This window comes from Dromiciops gliroides, chromosome 3 (genome assembly GCF_019393635.1).
Source record: "Dromiciops gliroides isolate mDroGli1 chromosome 3, mDroGli1.pri, whole genome shotgun sequence".
In the NCBI taxonomy this organism is placed as follows: domain Eukaryota; kingdom Metazoa; phylum Chordata; class Mammalia; order Microbiotheria; family Microbiotheriidae; genus Dromiciops; species Dromiciops gliroides.
Genome location: NC_057863.1, coordinates 66,640,654 through 66,655,046, shown reverse-complemented (window position 1 = coordinate 66,655,046; position 14,393 = coordinate 66,640,654).

Sequence of the window (14,393 nt, the reverse complement as noted above, 5' to 3'; positions counted from 1 at the left end):
AAAGAAAAGAAAAGAAAAAAATAGTCCGGTGTGATGCTGGGCAAGTCACTTAAACCTCTTTGCCCCCAAAAAAGTAGTCAAAAAGTAATCCTTTAAAAATACTTAGTAATTCATATATTTCTTAATTCAAATGAACCCCTTTAATTGTTCCAGATTAGGGAGGTTTTTTGCCATAAGAATCAAATGTAAGAATTGACACTAGGAGGATTAAATCACACTTTATCAGTTTAATCAGCAGCATGATACAGTGGATATAATACTGAACTAGGAATCAGATTTTACCTTAGTGACCATGTGATCCTGAGCAGTGAGTTCATTATCAAACATTTATGAAATGCTTACTATACTTCTGGCTCTATGCTAAGTTCTGGTGATGCAAATAAATGCTCACAAACTAATAGGACCGGCATGTGGAAGGTTTAAAAGGCCAAGCAGAAGAATCTCTCTCTTATTGTGGGGGTAATAGGAAGCCAGTGGAGTTGATCAAGTGGACTAAGGGTGCCACTGGCAAATCTACAATTTAGAAAAAGAACTTTGAAAGCTGAATAAAGGATGAATTGGAGTGGAAGAAAGACTTGAGTTAGGGAGACCAATCAGAATAAAATTATAGTATTCCAGGTGTGAGGGGAACAAAATCTCTTCCAACTCAGCTGGTTTATGAGTGGAGAGAAGGAAATGTATATTAGGAGAGATGCTGTGAAGGTGGAAAGGAATGAGATTAGCTATGTATGATGAATATGAATGAAGAGTTAAGGATAATACTGAGATTGTGGGCCTAGGTGACTGATAGGTGGGTGTTCCCCCAAAGAGGGCAAAGTTTGGGGACAGAGGAAGATAAGAAATACTGTTTCGAAAATTTTTAATTTGAGATATCTATGGAACATGCAATTCGAGATTTTGAGAGGAAATTGATGATTTGAGAGTACAGATAAGTAAAGACATAAAGAGAGATAGCATTTTAACCCCTGGCCATCTGTAAAAATGAGGGTGTGGAACTTAATGACCTGCTGGATCCCTTTCAGAGCAACACATATCCAAGCCTTTGACTTTTCAAACTATTAAATCATAAAATAACATATAATTTCCAAAGATATTATCAATGGAAGAGATGGCATTTTTTAAAAATGGTACCAACCTATATAAAGCATCCATTATGTTGCTAAGTTGAGGGCCATCACTCTTTTTTTTTTTTTTTGCAGGGCAATGGGGGTTAAGTGACTTGCCCAGGGTCACACAGCTAGTAAGTGTCAAGTGTCTGAGGCCGGATTTGAACTCAGGTACTCCTGAATCCAAGGCCAGTGCTTTATCCACCGTGTCACCCAGCTGCCCCCATGGGCCATCACTCTTAACAAAAGATAAATGGGGGCAGAGAAAGAGAAGAGAGGAGGGGAGAGGAGGGGAGGGGAGAGAAGGGAAGGGGAGGGGAAGACAGAAGAAGGGGGAAGGAGGGAGAGAGGTGTGGGAGGGAAAGATTGAGGGAGAGGAAGAGGGAGAAGGAAGGGGAGGGAGAGGGGAGGGAGGGAGGAGGGGAGGGAGGGAGAGAGAGAAAGAGAGAGAAAGAGAGAGAAAATGAGAGAATGAGAGAATGAGAGAACAAGAACTTAAAGGAAATTAAGACGTATTTAAGTGCCTACCATGTGCCAAGCAAGGTTGGGGGCAGCAGGGGAGGGGAGGTCTTATACTCAAGGAACTCACATTCAAATAGAATGAGGAAGAATTGAGTTCAAAGGCTGTCTCTGATACCTACTACTTTATGAAACTGAAACCAAATCACTTCATCTCAACATGAAAAAAGGAGCCTCTAAGATTACAAATTATGGACTAATCGTTAATCTATATAAGTAAAGGGAGGCCCTTCAATTGGAGTTTCCTATAATGATATAAACATGGATCTGGAAAGACATACAAACACACACATACATGTGTATATATTCACATATCTGAATATTTATAGGGAAATATCTTTTTCTATATACATACAACATGTATGCTTTTATTTTTATATGCACCCATAGATTCCTTAACTTAGAATTTCTGATTTCTGTGAATAAAAGACAAGGGAAAAGTTGAATACTTAATCTGGGGTACTAGGGGTAAGTGCCTAGAAAATATGTTTTCAGGGTATTACTGATAAGTTCTCAATTAAAACAAAGTTTCCTTATCTCTGAAATCTATTCAACGTTTAATATGATTTAAGTAAATTTGCCCTTTATTGATCTCAGGAAGTTTGCTAGGTTTTGTTGGTCTTTTTTTTTCTTTGCTAAAGGCTATATAAACACTTTCTTTTAAAGTCAAGTATTTTAGAGGTAAGCAGTAAAGTTTTAATTCTTTTCCTCCACCTCTAAACTAAGGTTCTAAAAATTATCTTTTATGAGAGGTAAAATTAAAAGCATACTCTAAAGAAAGACCTCTCCCTTTCCTAACCAATCCCCACGAAGGGAAACTAGTTCTCAGACCACCCACTTGTGTAGGATTTACACCAACAAATAGGGATCAACATTCCAATTTGATCATTGTCCATAATCCTCCTATGGAAAAAAAATGTAGTTTCTTTTTGTTTCTTATTTTGTGACTTCAATTTCACTATTTTCTCCAACCTCCTTAGCTACTACCATTATTTTCCCCATCATGCCTCCCTCCTCAAAAAAAAACAAGTAAAATAAAATGCTTCATGTCATATATGTAATATGGGCAGAAACTGAGGTAAATCAATTTATTTCAAAAAATTCCAAGAATCCTGGCTAAGCGAAGAAAAGGATAAACTAAGAAAATTGTGATGGGGGAGAGGTATGTTTTTTTCTATATATATATATATATATCCTTCCGAACAAGTATAGATAACCTCAAATTGTTTGAAAAGACAGCTGGTGATCCGAGCTTTGAATAGGAACATTCTGTCAGTTGTCTCAGGGGTTGTTGTTGGTCCTTCTTTCTCAAAGAGGACCATGACATCAGGAGGTGATGTCATGACTTTCACTGAATTGAATTTAAGTGAGGGAGGGCTGTGCAATGCCACCAACCTCACTCCTCCCCTCCAGAGCCATCTGTGTCCAGTGGCAAAATATACATCAGGACAACTGGAGATGACCCTGGATTTTTGAAGCAATAGGGGTTAATTGATTTGCCCAGGGTAACACAGCTATTAAATTTCTGAGGTAAGATTCAAATTCAGGTCCTGAAAACTTCAGGGCCAGTGCTCTACCCACTTTGAGGGTAGCTAGTTGATGCAGTGGATATAGTGCTGGGCCTGGAGTCAGGAAGACGTGAGTTCAAATCTGATCTCAGGCAGTTTCTAGCTGTGTGACCCTGGGCAAGTCACTTAACCCTGTTTGCCCCAGTTTCCTCATCTATAAAATGAGCTGAAAAGGGAAATGTCAAACTATTCCAGTATCTTTCCAAGACAAAACCATACAGGGTCAGGAAGAATTAGTCACAACTAAAAATAACCAAACAGTAATTCAGTTATCTTAAATCTTCCAAGGATCTGGAACTTGTAGGTCGTTTGCACTTATACTGTTCTAGGGCAGCCAAACTTGTGTATCTTTTTAATAAAATTAACTCATTAATTTACAGAGAATAAAATATTGTATTTATTGAAGAAGGAATATTAGGTTATAAGTGATGTTTGTGATAATGCAAAGTAAACAAGTCACAGGTGTTTTTTTTTTAACAAATAAAAGTTATTAAAAATTTTATCAGAATCTGAAAGAGAAAAATGTGAGAAACTCAGAGAAAAGTGTATTTACTTAATGAACAGCAGAGGAGTAACATTATTATTCATGAGATTTCTTCTTGAAGGATATTCTAATTAAAGTGTGTGCTAGACTTCTTGAATTCCAGTCGCTGGTGGGGGAGGGGGAACAGAGACACACACCTACTTTTCATATAAATATCTTTGTACTCATTAGGAATAATCATTGAAATGATTTCTTAAATTGAAGGATTGTGTTATAGTTAATGAAGCTTAGGTTAAACAGTACGTTATTAAGAAAAGGCAATTTTTGTTCTTATTATGTTTCCTAAGCTGTATGCATCTTCCTTTTTGGTAGAACCAACTTTTTTGCCTGGGATAGGCTAGGTTATTTTCCCCTTGGCAGCATACCCCCCCCAAAACACAGCCCCAAACATCTGTTCTCACACCCATCTCCCTCTAACCTATCACATCGAACAAAATTTCTATTACTTCTTTCATTACATCAAAGTTAAGAGAGTAGTAATCACCTGAGACAGACAGGATGAAGTAGTGGACAGTGATGGAATTGAGTAAACCTAGAGTTCAAATTCTGACTCCAATACAGGCTGACTGAGGGGTTATGGGCAAATCTGTGAATCTCTCCAAGAACTTGATTTTACCCATCAATTATAAAAGAAAAGGAAGGCCTGCAGCACCTAATTCACAGTGCTGCTTTAAGAACCAAAGGCAACAATATATGTAATGCCCTTTCCGATTTATGAGGGCTCTATGGATGTCACTTATTATAATCTGGCAAGCAGTGTGTCTTAACTACAGAGTTGGTTGTTTTGATTGGTTTAGACAGGTCCTCTAATTTCCTAGGAATGGGGAGCTCCCAATGAGAAAACTTCTAGCAGTATATATGTATATGGGTACCAGTCTTGAATCTTGAATCTTAAGTCTTAGAGCTCTCTGTCTCTCTTTCTCTGTTTCTGTCCCTCACCTCTCACTCTCTCTCTCACTCTCGCTCTTGCTCTCTCTCGGTTTCTTGTTCTCCCTCTCTCTCTCATTCTCTCTCATCTTTTTCTTCTTTCTTTCTCTCTCTGCCTCATTTCCTCCTTCTTTCCCTCCTTCCTTTCTTTCTTCCTACCTTCTCTCTTTATCGCCAATTCCTCCTCTCTTTTTCTACTCTCTCTCCCTTGCTCCATCTGTCCCTCTTCTCTCTCTCTCTCTCTCTCTCTCTCTCTCTCTCTCTCTCTCTCTCTCTCTCTCTCTCTCTCTCTCTCTCTCACACACACACACACACACATCTTTACACCAACACATATGGATTATTGAGGCATCTGTTTTGTGTATTGGTGAGAACACTGGATTAGGATTCAGATTTGAGTTTGAATCCTACTTTTACTGTTTAATGGTAGTAACTTACAATTGTATGGAATTTAAGGATGACAAAAAGCTAACCTCACAATAACCTGTGAATCAGACAGTTAAAATATTATTATAAACCTTTTTCGTTACTATCAGCCTTTTATAGAAAAAGAAACCATGTCTGGGAGATACAGTAAATTGCCTGTAATTACACATGAAGGTGGCATCAGAGCTAGGATTCAAGCTCAGGTCTTTTGAATCCAAGTTCAAGGTTGTTTCCATTATTTCCTGCTGCCTCCATCATTACTCCAGTAGTCCAGTTGATCTGTGATATCAACAATGTGGATCATTTTTTCAGTAATGCAGGTCATACTGAAACCACTGCCACTCATTCTGTTTAACCCAGTCTATATCCTCCCACACATTTGTAAAAAAGGATCTTTCCAAAGGATAACACATACAAGGTTAATAACTTACTACCTGTGTTATCTCAAGTAAATCATTTCTATGTTATTGGACTCAGTTTCTTCATCTGTAAAATGAAAGGATTAGCCTGGGATGATTGCTAAAGTCCCTTCTGGCTTTGTGCTCCTATGACTTTCAGGGTCACTTCTTGTTCATATCTTGTATGATTCTAGGTTATTTATGAGTCTTATGACACACAATGGCAAATAGGCTTGAACTTGAGAGTTTATGAAGCCAGAGGCAGTATTGGTTGTTAAGGGCTAAAATTCTAGCTAAACTGTCTAAAATATCTAATGAGTGGTCACCAATAAATTATAAGCTTTAGCAAGAGTTAGACTTTTAAGCATTTATTAAGGAGAATAAGAATTTGGTAAAGAGAGAGAAAAAGGCCTAGATTCCTATCTATTAAAGGGAAAGCACATTTCTAGCTCTGCTCTCCACCAGAGTCCCAAGGAAAGAGCCAGACAGAGCGCTAGTCTCTTCCTTCTTCCTCCCACTACCCAACGTCACTTCCTGACACCAAAGAAAAGCCTCCTGGTCTTGCCCTCAAAGACCTTCGCTTCATGGGCAGAACTCTTCTACAGTAAGTGTCCAGCAGGTGGCGTCATTCCAATCGTTACATGGTTGTGAGGAGAGCATTGGATTTCAAGTCAGGAGAGACCAAGGGTCAAATCGTTTCTCTGACACTTAAGAGCTGTGTAACCAAGGCCAAGTAACTTAACCTCTAGTTTTAAGGCTCTTTGTTTATAAAATAACAATAATAACATTAATATATACAATACCAATTTTATAGGGTTGTTGTGAGACTTGAATGAGATGAAGTATAGAGAAGGTTTTGCAAATGTTGACACACTATATAAATGTCAGTAATTATCAATGCCCACCTACTGGGTTATATTCATGGGTCAAGCCAAGAGAGTTGTGACATATCCCTAAAGATTCATTTCCTCTAGTTTAAGTATGCTGATTTTATCTTCTAGAAGATTTTCTTAATCTTTAAGTAATTATTTAATCATAATGCTTGACCATGATCACTTGATATAGATATGGGGGATAGTGGTGGTGGTAGTAGTGGTGGTAGTGGAGGTGGTAGCAAAAGCATGAGACATAGTCCCTGAGATATTCTGAATCTGGTGAATTTTTCCATCATTATTCATAATGTATATCCTATGATATAGAGGTCTTCAGGCCTAGTATCATAAAAATGGAATATCATCTTTCAAATGGTGGGGGTGGGGGGGACTAGTCTAGAGAAAGAGGTGTGATGGCAATGAAGTTCTTGGGCCTTGCATTGAGGGATGAAAGGAAGGAGAGATAAAAGAGGAAGGGAGAAATAGGAGTGATACAGGAAGGAAGAGGGAGAAGGAGTGAGGGAAGGAAGAAATTTCTGGCCAATTACCCATGTTACATACAGCTGAAACCAAATTGTCATAAAGGAGGGGGCTTACTATATAAATTTCCTTTCTCAAGAATCTGTGGTCTATCCCTGTTGGCTCAAGGATAAAATAAAAAGTGCTATTCTTGACCTTTAAAGTCCTTCAAAATTGGGCCCTACCTACCTAAAATGACAGCTTTATTTTCCTTATTCCTATCTCCCTCACATTGTAGGCCCAATTGGCCTCTTTGTATATAACACGGCATCTCTTGCCTCCACATCTTTACACAGGGCTGCCCCCTTACCCGTGCCTAAAATATTCTTCCTCTGTACTTCACTTCTTAGAGTCTATGACTTAGTTCAGGTGACATACTTTCCTGATCCCTCAGTTCTTAATGCTGCCTTGGCTTTCATTATTTTGTATTTATTGGATAATAATTCCATTCATTTATCTCTATACATGTATCCCCCAGAAGAGGGTAAACTCCTTAAAGCAAGGGTAGGTTCATTTTTAAATTTTTATTCTGAGGTCCTAGCAAGGACCACAGTTCCTCCTAAGGAAATGTTGTTTAATAAAAGCTTATTGAATTGAATTGTTAAATTGATGCATAAGAAAATTGAATATTTGCATACAAGGATCTCAAAGGGTTATTTCTGGGAAGCAGCACCAGAGGGGATAGTCATGTTGAACAAAAGTTATCTTTTGAGATCAACAAATATATATATATATATATTTCTTTTAAAGCAATGTTATTATGACAATAGCATGATGATGAGAGGTAGGAAGATGTAAACATTTGTTTGCTATGACTACAGATTCATTTTAGTGAGCTGTAGGAGCAATGCCACAAGTTTTCACAGGAAGGGAAATATAATGTCCTAGGCAAATTAATACATAAATTAAAAAAAAAAACTTCTTGAGAGCCAAAAGGGTCCTTAGCATCTTATCCAATCTGCTCAATTCAATTTCAATAAAGAGTTATTAAGTGCCTGCTAGATTGAAGGTGCTATGACTGGCCCTGGACAAAAATGGAATCTCTGTCCTAAAAGAACTTCTGACATATTGAAGAACTGAGGCCCTAAGAGGAAAACTGATTTTCTAAAAGATACTTATAGTGTGTTAGAAGGAGAGTTGAATTTTGGTTTCCAGGTCTCATTACTCATCTTTCTTTGAATCAAGATTTTTCTCCCTTTCTCCTGTAAAGTAGACTTGATCCTCTCCTTGGAAGCTTGCAACAAATCCAGCAATAGAGGTATGAAAAGGGGAAAAGATCCAAAACTGTTCCTGAGATGTCCAGAGGAATAAATCCATAGCTCGCTTTGATCAATATTGGTGACTACTCTAGACTGGGCATCAAAGAAGAGTTAATGTGCTGGTTTCTGTCCATTGCCAGCTGTGGGACCTTGGAAAAGTCACTCAGAACCCAAGAATCTGTTTCTTCACATGTAAAATGATGAAATCTTTGAATTATCTTTCAGCTTTCACCTACTTTGGTTCTATGATGTCAGAGATATGCCCTTTTTCTGGCACACCCTAGCCATTGTAGTTTTAATGCTATCTCTACTTCTCTATAGGGCTCCCAGGTGGTAGGGAGGCATTCTCTCCTTCAAAGAGTAAAACTATATCAAGAATGTCCCTCTGCTGATGAAATAGAGTCCATTATACCCTGGTGAAAGGACAGTGGATATTAAGGGAGAGAAGTAATTAAGGCTGAGAAGAGAAGGGAAGGATTCATTATTCTCAAAAATATAATCATTGATGAATTTCCTTTATAGGAATAGTTGTACTTTTATGATGGCTAAAATAATAGCATAAGCTTCTTGAAGGCAGGGACTTTGGAAGATTGCTACACCTTTCTCTCATAGCTTTTAGTCTTATAATCCCATAGTCTTGGTTGTTCCCATTTTATAGATGAGAAATGTTAGAGAGTTTCAGTGAGTGGTCCAAAGTAACAAAGCTAGTGTGAGGCAGAGACAGCATTGGAATATGGTTATACTTATTCCAAATACTGTCTTTACCCTGGCATTTTTTCAAAACCCTATTTTATTCAATTGCAAAGTAAGGTGGAGGACTGATGTAATTTTAAATGATAGAACTAAATATACAAAAATATAAAAACAAAATGGAATTTCTCTAGTTCACCTCCTTCCCAAACATCCTCTTTATACCTGTGAGTGATGGGTGTCTCCTGTTACAGTCCTCCTGGCACTAAAATATCCTGTTGGATATTGTATAATTATTCAGGAATAAGACTCATGAAGCCAAGCAAGGTTCATAGCAAAGAGTTATTCAAGAATAAGCTCAGTGTAGCCAAATGATCTACTCTTATGAGTAGGCATCATAGACAGACCCCTACATTTTGTGATTTGAAGATCACAGAATGACTTAGTTTGTTCCAAATCCCTCATATTTTTGCCTATATTTGCTCCAAATTCCTACCACTGTTCTCTCTTTTGCATTTAAAGAATTAGAAGACTGTTAAAATATAAGTATGTTGCCTGGCAGGGTAACCCTTCATTAACATCTGAGGCCAAGATCATATAGAAGTAATAATTTTTAGAGCTAGAAAGTACCTTAGAAACAGACATATATAAGGACATATAATTTGTTAATAAAAAAATCTCTATTTCCTGATTCTAAACACCAACCTCCTGAAAACAAGGTTGTAGATTTAAGGTAAAAAATGAAATACATATACTTATTAAAAATCATATTTTAATTTTTGCCTCAATTAAATGTAAAACAATTTTTACCATTATTATTTTTTTAATTTTGAATTCCATATTCTATCCCTCTCTCCTTCCTCTCCCCCCTCCTTGAGGTGGTAAGCAATCTGATCTAGGTTATAAATGTGCAATTATGTAGATTTCCATATTAGTCATTTTGTGCAGGAAGACTTGAACAAAAAAAAGAAGAAAGAAAAATATTATTCTTCAGTCTGTATTCAGACAACATCAGTTCTTTCTCTGGAGGTGGATAACATTTTTCATCATGAGTCCTTGAGGATTGTCTTGAATCATTGTATGAAATGCATAAACTTTTGTATACAGTCAATGAAGGCATTTCTTTTACTTGACTATGTTTGTTAAAAGGATTTATTTTTCTTTTCAATTTTCTCCCAATGGAATGGGTAATGGAAGGAAAAGAAACCAGATTTCCATTAATTAAAATAAATAGAATAGAGAATCATAAGGAGTGCTAGAAATTTGGAAGATTGCATGCACTTTGAGTTGAGGCACTATAATCTTAGTTTTACCTAATTGCTTTTTTACCATTAGAAGAAATCTCTCAGAGAATACAGGTGATCTGTAAATGTCTGTAATGTAAAGATAAAACACATTAATAAAATTTAAAAAAAAAGAAAAGCAGGGTCAACTGAAGATTTTTTTTTTTAATGTGCAGAAGTAAAGGTAGGCTTGAATGATTCAAACATATGAGGAAGCTCTCAAAAGTTAAATTATGAATGGATTACATACTTAAAAGGAGAAAGCTATATATAATAGAGGTTTCTAGTTTTATGTATAACCCTCATTTTCTGTTCATATATATATATATACACACATATATACCTATGCAAATATACCCATATATATGCATGTATATGTGTATATATATATATGCATATATATGTATATATGGCAGTATTCATTTCATTTGGTATCTGTTAATTCAGAATAAAAATAATAAGTTCTTCATATTCTCTAACCACATATATTGAAAGACAGCATATGAAATCAGGTTCAGAAATACAAAGGACCTTAGAGGTGATCAATTCCCACTTGCACATTTTTCAAATGAGAAACCTGAGGCCCCAAAAGTTTAAGTGACTTACCCAGTGACACACAACTAACAAAGGTCTGCAGAAGGATTCTAACCCCAGATCTTCTGCTTCTAAGCCCAGCACTCTTTCTTCTATATACATCCCATGCTGCCTCTGTAGTCAGTGGCTTTTGTTATAGGTATTTGTAAAGTGTCCCACCTTGCCTGCTATACTGTAAGTGCCATGAGAGAAATCAATCATCTCTTAGTCTTCTTTCCATCTGTGAGAAAAATAATGATTAATAATGGATTTCTAGGAAAGATCCAGACATCATTCTAGTTGCTCTCTCCCTCTCATACCAGAAAGTTTAGTTCAGTGCCTGGGATGAGCCCAGGTGAACAAAAGGAATGAAGATCGGTTCCTTTGTTTAACTAGGGGAAGAAGCACACCTAGAGGTTGGAATTTGCCCTTTTTTGTATATTCTCTAGACCACCCTCAAGTCATTTCAATCAATGGAAATAAATGATGCTATAACCAATTAGCTTAGATCAATGTATGGTGACCCACCTCTACCAAAAGAAGATAAAAAACCTTGAACATAAGAGGCTTGCTCTCTCTGCTTGCCCTCTTGGCTCAGAATCCTGTCTCTTAGGGGTATGTAATTATTTAGGCATGTAGGCCTGAGGCTAGTGAGGAAGCCAAGAAGACACATGGTCAATTCTTTATATATATACATACATACATACATACAAACATACAAACACACACACACATATTCACATGCATATATACATAAATACATATAAATATATAATCTTATTTAATAATAAATATTTACTGCCAAAATGGGTGCAATAGCCATTAATATAAAGAGTAGCAATAATTTTATAAAGAAGTTTGGAAACAAATAAGTTTAAAAAAACACATACCTTAAAATAAAACAGGAATTCCCAACCCTTTTTATGTGTCATGGTCCCATTTGGCAGCCTGGTGAAGGCTACAGGTCCCTTCTCAGATTAAAAAAAATCATATATAAATGTATTTTATACATACACATATATACACACATGTGTACATATATGCACATGCATGCATGAATCCATATATGTGTGTATTCATATGTGTATTGTATAATCACAACAGAAACCAATTACATTAAAAAAGGTCCAATATCAAAATATTATCAGAATATTAATACTTCCAAGTTCATATAACCCCTGAAGTATATTTAAGGAGCCCTGTGGATGTATAGATCCAAGGTTAAAAATCCCTGCTAAACCAAAGGCAGCATCTCTTAGTGTATAGTTAGAAAGTATTAGTCAAATTGACAGAATGGATGTTGGAATAATGAAAGTTTGAAAGCATCTTATTTGCAACACCATTAGACAACCATTTGAGAAACTACCCTACATCTCTGGAAATGTCTACATAAGGACAATGATTTCCCCCCACCCCACCCAGGGAGAAGCAGGTGGAGGTTTAGGTTAGGTCTTAATAACCAAACCAATCTGTCCCAGAAAGAACGTTGGGTGAAAATTCCTGCATGAGCCTGTCGGCTCATTCACAGCGATGGGAAGTTTCCAGCTGATTTACTTGATTGCTCTCATATAGATAATGTAAGATCATAAGGAGGGAATTTCTGTAACTACTTTCTTGTAATCAAAGGCTGCCTGAAGACACCAGGCATTCCCTGATGTGAATACCAGGTTCAATCTTCTAGACAGGTTGAAAGGAAAAAAGAAAAGGAAGGAATGGAGATTTTCTATATGGACTGACCTTCAAAACAAGTCAGAACAGACTTAGGAGAAAAGCAGAAGAGGTATCAGGAAAAGCATTCCCAACATGAATACAAATTGCCCTAGGTGCTCTGTTTCCCTAGATTTTAATTTGTATGGAAACATATGTTCTTCCCTTTTCCTATATCTCTTTTCCCCTGCTTCCTTCCCTCTTCAAAAATCCCTTGGTTTTAACAAAAAAAAGTCTATAGACAGAATATACACTCTCTCTTTTTTTTTTCTAAATTCAATTTAGTTCAAGTTGACAACTTATTATCAAATGTTTTCTCTATGCCCAACATTATGTTAGGCCCTATAGGGTATAGGAAAGAGATGTAAGAATCACTCCCTGCTCTACAGGACCTGCCAATCACATTAGAGAGTCAAGCCAGGCACACAAGAAGCAGTTACACAAGACAAAGCTTTATATAAGTAAAGCATGAAAGGCATTTCAAGGGGAGGAGAGCAGGGAAAAAGTAAAGCAAAGGCATGGCAATCAGAATGATGATGGTGCGCTTTCTAGCCCCTGGGAAGTATGCCAACCCCTGAATGGTGAGAGTCTATGTTAAGGAATGGCAGGGAATAAAGTCGAAGAAGATGGGATATCCTGAAAACCATAAGCTGACTACCCTCTAATTTTCTTACAAGTCATGGAGATTTGACTTGACTACAGTAGAGGGAGAGTTGTCTTGGAGATAGTCGTATTGTAGTTTGGAATAGCTCTTCCAAACTAGAACAAAAGATATGATGACCTGCAGATTCTAGGCTCTCATTTCCAAAGAGATCTCAATAAAACATAGTGAATCCCAATGCCTAGCACTTAGATGCATCTAATTTGGTTGTGCTGAAGTAGAAATGTTCTTAGCCTGCACTATTGCTGGAACAGTTTCAACTAGCTTGAAAGAGCCAGTTGTTAAATTTTCAATGTGAACATGTACATCTCATAAATTGGCAAATGCTACAAACAGGGACTCAATGTATTGTTTTGTTGACTGTCTAAATTTAATAAAGCAATAGAAAAATGTTAGCATTTTGGACTAAACAAATAAGTGTATCATTGTGTATCATTCCCCCCGCCCCGGAGTGTGGATTAAACTTTTTTCCAGTGCAGCTGCTTAATCGAAATACTTGTAGAAAAGATAAAGTAAAAATAATAGCTATTATTTAGATAGACCTTTAAGGTTTGAAAAGAATTTTTTAAAATATTACCTCATTTAGGGGGCAGCTAGGTGGAGCAGAGGATAAAACACCGGCCCTGGATTCAGGAGGACCTGAGTTTAAATCCGACCTTGGCCACTTGACATTTACTAGCTGTGTGATCCTGGGCAAGTCACTTAACCCTCATTGCCTTGCAAAAAAAAAAGGCAGCTAGGTGGCGCAGTGGATAAAGCACCAGCTATGGATTCAGGAGGACCTGAGTTCAAATCCAGCATCAGACACTTGACACTCACTAGCTGTGTGACCCTGGGCAAGTAACTTAATCCCCATTGCCCCGCAAAAAAAAAAATAATAAAATAAAATTATATATATATATATATATAAAACCGCATTTGATCCTCACAACTAGAGAATTAGATGCTGTATTATGTCCCTTTTACAGAAAAGGGAACTGAGGCAGATATAGGTTAAAGTGACATGCCCAGTCACACAAAAGAGTAAGTGTCTGAGGCTAGATTTAAATTCAGGTGTTCCTGGCTTCTGACCCAACAGTCTAGTCACTGAGATACCTAACTTCCTAGTTAAAAAAAAAATCATTACCCAGCAACCTCTCCCAGAATACTTTTTATCTGAATTACATCAAATATAAGATGAGGAGATACTACACAGATTCCCACTCCCACTATTAATGTTATTACTACTGTTACTACTACTATTACTACCACCACCACCACCACCACTACCACTATTATTAATGCTATTACTACTACCATTGCTGATTTCTTTTTCTTCTTCTACTACTAGTACTACTACTA